Below are 7,749 nucleotides of genomic sequence, written 5' to 3'. Positions count from 1 at the left end.
ACCACAATAAAAAAGACTACTATAAATTAGGTTAAAGACAGATCTCTTCACTTTTAGGAACCCTAATTCTTCTTTTAACACAAGTGGGAAAAAAAGAAAAAAAAAAAAAGAAAAAAACAACAACAACAAATCTTCTGAGATGATAAGGTCACGTGGCCACGCCACTTCGGAAGACCCCAGCTTCTCGCTGAAAGTGATTTTGCATCTAGCCTACTACCCCATTGTTTATTATTATTTTTTTCCCATAAAAAGTTTTAACTGGAAGCAGAAAAATTCACCCATGGATATTTAAGCCGGTAAATTCATGAACCTTCAGCTATGATGCGTGGAGATGATTCTGTTTACGTCGTCTCTCACTCTACATATATGTAGTTTTCAACTTTATAAACTCTATAAATATTGGTAAATTGTATTCACGTTTTATGACATCAAAGTTATCTTTTGTAAATATATTTATTTTAATTGATTTTTGTGTCAATTTTTTTAACCAGAAAAACTATAAATTTATTTTTTAGTCTTTTTAGCATGAAAAAAAAAATCAAGTAACGCGCGTGGAAAAAAGTCCATTATGCCTCATAATTAATTTAATGATTAAAAAAAAATTAATTCACGATTCAGAGCCACTAAAGTGAGCATAGCTTAGCGGTAATTAGTATATATTTCAAATCAAGAGATTGTGAGTTCGATCTCCCACCCCACATGTTGTATAAAAAAAATTGTTAGAGCCAAATTTAGTAAGGTTATATGTTAAATTTGTATATCCAATAAATATGTGATATCAATTTTACCTATTTATAATTTGTTACATTAGGTATATGTAAATATATATTTTTCAAGCCTCACATTTGTAATATTTTTAAATTAGACGCTGTGAGTGAGAAGATGGAGGTTAGAGATTTTAGTTAATGTGGGTGAGTTGATTAGTGTATATTTGAGTTTTATTATTAATATTTCTTTACTCTTCTTATAATCCCTATTTTGTTTTCCCTTTTTTGATCTCCTTTTGCACTCATGTAAATACTCATAAATTAATTAACGTTCTATGATACTTTTTCCCCCTTTGGTCTAACATTTGGCATCTCTAAATGTAGTAAAATTAAGTCTCATGCTTATTAGTTAGAATAACTTGTGACAAAAGCTCTAGTCTTTTTTATTTTTTTAAGGAAAAAGGTAGCTATAGTCAAATTTTGTGGACTAAAACATGACCTATCAAAGGCCTGCTTGCACTGACTAAAGTGTAATGGGGTGCATATATGCTAATTAATTATTTGAATAAAAACATCAAACATGTATCAATAATACAACTATAATTCAATCATGTAGATAACCCTTTTTTTAAATTTGCATGCCACCTAATATATAGATATTAAATTCCTAATTACAATCTTTTAAAACATAAATGGTTCACTATAGTAATATTTACAAGATCGATCAGTGTCGAGACATCAGTTAAAGATGGAAACGTTGGACTAGGTATTATCAAATTGTAGCTTCAATTCGTTTGATCAGTTCAGTGGAGCTTGCTAGAACTTTAACACTCAGAGAAGACATAAATTTAGCAAGGAAGTTAGGCATCACACAAAATCGACTCCTCAATCGTTGATTAATGAGGAGTTTGAGGGGTGGAATATAGTTTTTAAATCAAAGCAATTTACAAAGTGGTTGGTTGAGTTGAATATATATTTTGGAAAAACATTATTAAACAAAATTAGACAGTCTCAATACAGAATTGAAACCCAACGAATGGAGTTGAAATTTTATCCGACAAGGAGCGTAGGAGGGAGAGAGAGAAAGAGACATCCCTTGTTGTGTTGAAAAGAATAGAACATAAAGAGGATAATGGTAGAAATGAATAGAGTAGAATAAAGGAAGGTTGCCTGAATTGACCACACATTGTGGCTTAGCTTATAGGTTTTTATGATACACATTAATGCCCAGACTACCTTCAATGCCTTTTTCTTTTGGGATTATGCTATAATTAATGCTCCATTATTATCTAACCAATGCTTATAAAAATTTTCATATTCTTTCCATTTTCATGCTGATGGTGATGCACCCATCCATTCACTATTTATATACATCTCTGCATTCTTCTTTAAATTTCTTGGAAAAATAAATATTCATTTTTTATACCTTAATTTAGTAAAGGGATGAATTTTTTAGTGTTGCAACTTTTATTTAGACTTGAATAAGTGTTGTAATTTTTATCAAAAAATTAATCAGAAGGGTCTAATGTGAAATTTATTCAAGTTAATTCCATAATTGGAGACTTTTTTAGATCTTTCAAATTTTTTTTTTCTTGAAGTCAGTGGGTGGATAGGATGAAAGGGTTTTTTTTAACACTTAATTGAAGCTTAGGGTAAAGGTTAAACTAAAAAAAGAAGGTAAAAATTGAAAATATTTTCTAAAATTTTTATATTCTTTTTAAAATTCAACTTCTTTACGAGAATGATCTTTTGAAACCAACCCTAAAAAAGGGTAAAAAGAAGAGTTGCATTGGGTTTTATTCTAATACATCCACCACTCAGTTTGGCTCATAATTACACCCAATGCGCAAACTCACCTCTACCATTATGCACAAATCACAATGGCAATGCCTTCTCTTTCTGTTAATATTTGATTAAAAAAAAACTACACTACACTGCATTTAGCCTTTTTAATGGTAAATTTATTTCAACCTAGCTAGGGCTCACAATTCTATAATTACGAGATAACATATATGCAAATTAAATATTCCTAATATAATATTTGATATCTTATTTTGATCTTTTCCTCTCTAAGTTGTGTTTTGTTTTTATGTAATTTATTATTGGTACAATTATTGAATGATGACCTAAATCTTTTCAGAAATAGGATGATGGTTGGATATTTTTTCAATTTCTGTCTCTTTCAATTTAATTCCTTAAATTTTAACATTTTACAATTTAATCTTTTGTCGTTTGTTAAATGTTGAAATGGGTTAACAACAACATATGCATGATATTCAACAAGTTTGGCGGAATTTAGAGTAGAAAAAAGGTTATAGGAAAGTTTCTAATTCCTCTTCTATTAAAATTTTAAGAATTTGGTAGAAATTTCTAGTTTTCTTTCCTTGGAGATCTTTGTTCTCTTCAATATTTCTACCCATCTACTAAATTAGTAGATTATGCCATGTAAGTTTAATCTCGGTCAATTGTAATATTTACCAAATGATGAACTAAATTGAAAAATATTAAAACATAAGTGATTAAATTGAAACTTGAAGACTAAATTGAAAAAAACTCTCAAATATATATTTTTTATTAGAAAAAAAAACTCTCAAATATTAGAGTGGAAATATACGTTTAACATAAAAAATATATAGTGTGAATCACTATATCAACGTATCAATCTGAAATAGTAAATATATTATTCGAAGGTTTTGGAGCACTCGGCCTATTACAAATAGTGCTATTTTTTGTTTAAATATTATTTTGATAATTATACTCTCAACTTTAGCTTATTTTGGTCAATGTATTTTTAAAGTTCATAATTTGGTCTCGGTATTTTCAACTTTTGTTCATTTCAATCCATATACTTTAAAACGTATGTTTTGGTTCGTATATTTTTAAAAGGCGACCATTTTGGTACAAAACTTTAACAAAAACTTTTATATATAATAGAAATCTTTAAATACATATTTATGGCTACATTTTAATCAATTTATTGAGTAAATATCATGATAAAATTTTGATCAAAATCAATGAGGTAAAAAAAACGAAATGACCAAAATGATTCGTAGTGTAGAGACTAAAACGAGCATTTCGAAAGTACATGAACTAAAATAAACAAAAATTCATAATAGGATAATCCAACCATTTAAAAGTACACAAATTAAAATAAACTAAAATAAGAAGGATGTAGATAAAAATAATGTTTAATTAAAATAAACTAAAATAAAAAATATATTGGTAAAAATAATGTTTAAATCTAAATTTTAATTTTTTTGAAAACGAAATGATTAGGTCTCTTTCCCCACCGTCCCTAGCAATAATTTGTATAATGTGTTTAACATCTTTTATTCTCCTCCTGTCAAAGTCAATGTGGTTAGTCAAAAGCTGCAATCGTAATTGTTTTATTAGAATTAGTATCTTTAAAATAAATGTTAGACGTGACATTATTCCAAATTTATTATTCATCTTCACGGCTACTAACTGAAAAAAAAAATAATAAAGAGAGAAGAAAAAAAGTATGACATTGAGGCGGGAGTGGGATAAATTTCAGTCCCCATTCTCATTTCTCACTCCAATTTTCCGTCTTTTATTTTTTTAATTTCAAGATTCATTATTTAGAAATTTAATCCTTTATTAAGAAAGTTCATTGTGTTTTAAATATTTGAATAGTTTTTATTAATGCATGAATACAAAGTTTAATAAACATATAGCATAATTTTAAAAAATATTAGATGATTACGGGTCAAAATTAGAGTGGGTAGTAAATTTATCACCATCCCTAAAATTAAGTTGATAAGAAAAAAATATATTTTGGATTAGAAGAATAAATAATTGTTATCCATATTTAGTTCAAGTCGAGAGGATTTTAGAAGTCTAGATTTGTGTAAAATATAGTTTGAAAGCATGGATTGATTTACCTTGTATTTGTATTGGGTAAAAAAAAAAGTTTTATAAACTGGTCATATGTATTAGAAATCTAAAATACACTCAGTCAGATTAATAAGTTTTTTTAAGTACAATATGTAAGGAATAGATTCGAATTTGCAACTTTTTGATTCGAGATAGGTGACTTATGTAATTAAGTTATGCTTAGATTGACTTCTAATTAATTTGAAATAACCTAACTTAAAAGTTTAAGTTAAATTTTTGATTGTTAATGAATTTTATAAAATATATTTTAAAAATCATAAAAGGTCATTTTCAAACTTGTATTTTTTATTTTTTAAACTTGTCTAAATTTTCAAAAAGTATTTTTAAGGAGCATAGGAAGAAAAAAGGAAAGAACACACAAAGACACAAACTAGTTTATTTTTGAAAAAAATAGGTACCAGAGATGAGAACATATATCTCATAGCTTGAGAAGCATTATAATGTTGTCTTCATAACTGGCTGAAATTAATAATGTTCTGTATATATATATATATTTTTGCTATAATAATGTTTTGCATCTAAAATATGTCTATTTGGAGTACTATAAATAGATGACTATGTCAAATGAGTGCACATGTCCTGCTAATTTAATATATTGACTACTTAGTATAAATAAACTATTTAGTTTTTAAATTAAAAAATTAATCGCACTATTTCATTGAATGAGTCTCACCATATTACATAATTAAGAATTGAATGATTGTGCTTATTTTATTAGGTTTTTCCATCATAATATAATGCAATTTTATTATCTTCCATCATTTGCGATTGTGTTGTATACTCTTTTTTTTTTTTTTTTTTTTATCCCAGTAAGAAAAGAGATTATTAGACAATATAACATTTCGTAAGCAATTGGGATAAAATTGGCAATTCACATGTTAAAGAAAATGAGGTGAATAATGAAATTCTATACTAGGGGGGCCAGTATATACCTACGTGAATTTTGATTATATATATTTTCATTCATTTATATATGTAGATTATGTGTTGGGGTTTTTCTTTTGTTTGCATAATTTATTATTATTTTTTAAATATTTGATATAATTTTAGGTATTTTTTTAATTAATGGTGGTAGGTGTATAACCATAAAAATTAACCTAGAAATTTTACAGGAGAGGATAATGATGTAAGGTCTATCGACAATAAATAATTATTTGTGAAAAAAAATCATAATACAAATAAAAGGAATAGCTACTACTAAAAATTTTCTCACGGCAGTTATCATATTGGAAAAAGAAAATCTCATAGCTTGCTAGTTAAGTTCCATTGTTTTAGCCAAACTATTCTAAAAAAAGAAACAATTACTTTTAATTAACTGATAAATTCAAATTTAAGCTATGTTTGGTTTCTTATTTTTATTATTATTTTTTATTTTTAAGTTAATCACCTATGAGGCTATAAGCCTATAACTGCTTTGTTAGAGTCAAAGTTACGTATAAATACTACACCTACTATTTCTGTTGGTCAATGGATCTCAAATATACAGAATAGGATTCGACTAATAAATAACAATTTAACAGCTGGATATGTTGTTTAAGTATTGTCGTTAGAGGTAAATAAATAAAGTGCTGATGCTCTAATTATATAAGTATTTTTTAAAAATAATTGGTTAAGTTTTTTTTTTCTTTTTCTTTTCTTTCTTTTGGGAATTGCCCCAACCAATTTTGATTGTTGAGAATTTTAAAAGCGTTTTTAATTAGTCAAAAATACTTTTTATCAATTAAAATTTTTTTTAATCTTAAGCACTTTTAAAGTCATGTCTAGTAAATACAATCCCTTGAAAAGTGTTGGATATGTAAATGAGTAAAATAGCACAAATTTTTCTTAGCGTGGCAACTTAACTATTGTCATCTATTAAACTATAACAAACCATTTGACAACTAATGCAACGTTTGCTAAGAAAATCAACCATCACAATCTTATTGATTTAGCACTATATTCGGAATTGTGCCTCGACACATTACCTACAACTGGTTCCAATTCGTGTATCTCTTTTGATCTGAGAAATATTCAATTTATAGGTAGGTAGGTATTTTTCTATTTACCACCAATAAACAAATTGATATTTATTTATTATATCTTCTCTCTATTTCTTTATTCATTTTTCATATATTTCAATTGTCAATTTTTTAATTATGATACGTAAAAGATGCCTTGTTAACCAGTACCTAAATTTTATTATTATAAAAACTTTATTAACTAAAAAATTGAAGGTATTTAGTAGGCACTATATATTTTGGTATTAAGCATCTACTGACTATTTTCTTGCAAGTTTTCCTTGACCTCTTATAGTTTCTCTTGCATACATTGATTGTCAATCAATATCGATGTGTACTAAGTCAACAAAAATTCGAAACCAAGAAAAGTATATATATATATTTGATATTTTTATAAAACTAAAATATCTTTGCCAAACACACATCCACACATATGAGAGAAAAAAATCCAAAATTGTTTTGATACATTGCTTTTCCATATATACTTTCATTCACGTGAACAACGGAATTTTTTCTTTCTTTCAAAAGCACTATCATTTCATTCAGTTCTGCAAGAGATATTTATTTTTGGAAACTGTACTTTCAATAATAAAATTTCACATTCATCAAGTTTCAAAAACTGTTGAAATGGACATGAATAATTCATATACCCCGTGTGACTTAATTAAACACCCATTATTTACTAAGAAGAGCACTAGATTACAATTTCCTTTTGAGAAATTAATGAACAAAATAATATTGTATTAAGTACTGGAGTGTAGTGGAGAAAAACAAAGAAGGCATGATTATAAGTGGAGTTGAAGGGAAGATGAAAAAAGGGGACAGACAAAAAAAATTTATGGTACTATGAGAGCGTCGTACTCCCTTTCATTTACTGCTTGTCACATTATCATTGTATTAAAAATATCGTGGGATCCATTCGTTTTACTTATCGTGTAAATAGAGAAGAGTATCATACTGCCGTAGTACCCAAAAATTTATCGGAGAGGGAGTTTAAGGGGATGCTCCAAGTGTAGAAGAGGCAATGGAGCGAAAGAGGAGGCAGAGGCAGTGGTTGGGGAGAAGCTTGGTGGCAACCAGGTTTGATTTTAGGGAATATCTCAAAGGGGCAGGTGGGGCCAAATATGGTG

This window comes from Momordica charantia (assembly GCF_013281855.1).
Source record: "Momordica charantia cultivar OHB3-1 chromosome 1 unlocalized genomic scaffold, Mcharantia_2.0 BLBB01000001.1, whole genome shotgun sequence".
In the NCBI taxonomy this organism is placed as follows: Eukaryota; Viridiplantae; Streptophyta; class Magnoliopsida; order Cucurbitales; family Cucurbitaceae; genus Momordica; species Momordica charantia.
Note: the sequence above shows the minus strand (reverse complement) of the source record.